Raw genomic sequence first — 983 nt, forward strand, 5'->3', positions numbered from 1 at the left:
TCAGACTCTGAGAAATCATATTGACTTGCTGAGTCAATATTTTGTTCTGAGCCAATATGGCATTCAGAGTATCAATTTCAGGAACTCCCTTCTTCTGAGGCGTCCCATTACTCACAGGATTCCTCTCAGAAGTGTACATGAACTGGTTATTAGCAACCATGTCAATGAGTTCTTGAACTTCTGCAGGCGTTTTCTTTAGGTGAATGGATCCACCTGTAGAAGTATCCAATGACATCTTAGCTAAGTCAGACAGACCATCGTAGAATATATCCAAGATGGTCCATTCTGAAAGCATGTTAGAAGGACACTTTTTGGTCAGTTGCTTGTATCTCTCCCAAGCTTCATAGAGGGATTCATCTTCTTTCTGTCTGAAGGTTTGAACATCCACTCTAAGCTTACTCAGCTTTTGAGGAGGAAAGAACTTGGCTAAGAAAGCCTTGACCAGCTTATCCCAAGAGTTCAGGCTATCCTTAAGTTAATAGTCCAACCATATTCTAGCTCTGTCTCTCACAGCAAAAGGGAAAAGCATGAGCCTATAGACTTCAGGATCTACTCCATTAGTCTTAACAGTATCACAGATCTGCAAGAATTCAGTTAAGAACTGAAAGGGATCTTCAGATGGAAGTCCATGAAACTTGCAATTTTGTTGCATCAGAGAAAATAATTGAGGTTAAACCTTAAAATTGTTTGCTCCAATGGTAGGGATGGAGATGCTTCTTCCATGTAAATTGGAATTTGGTGCAGTGAAGTCACCAAGCGTCCTCCTTGCATTATTATTATTTTCGGCTGCCATCTCCTCTTCCTTTTCAAAAATTTCTGTAATGTTGTCTCTAGATTGTTGTATTTTAGCTTCTCTTTGTTTCCTCTTCAGAGTCCTTTCAGGTTTAGGGTCTGCTTCAACAAGAATGTTCTTGTCCTTGCTCCTGCTCATATGAAAGAGAAGGGCACAGAAAAATAATAATAGGGATCTTTTTTACCAGAGT

At 39.7% G+C, this 983-nt stretch overlaps 1 non-coding gene across 1 annotated transcript; it reads left to right on the forward strand.

Annotated features, from left to right (window-relative positions):
- Positions 1-289: 289 nt before the first annotated feature.
- Positions 290-397, forward strand: LOC112760796 (small nucleolar RNA R71). Its single transcript, XR_003181218.1, has one exon. It is a non-coding gene; the product is annotated as a small nucleolar RNA R71 (small nucleolar RNA).
- The last annotated feature ends 586 nt before the right edge of the window (positions 398-983 follow it).

This window comes from Arachis hypogaea, chromosome 16 (assembly GCF_003086295.3).
Source record: "Arachis hypogaea cultivar Tifrunner chromosome 16, arahy.Tifrunner.gnm2.J5K5, whole genome shotgun sequence".
NCBI lineage: Eukaryota > Viridiplantae > Streptophyta > Magnoliopsida > Fabales > Fabaceae > Arachis > Arachis hypogaea.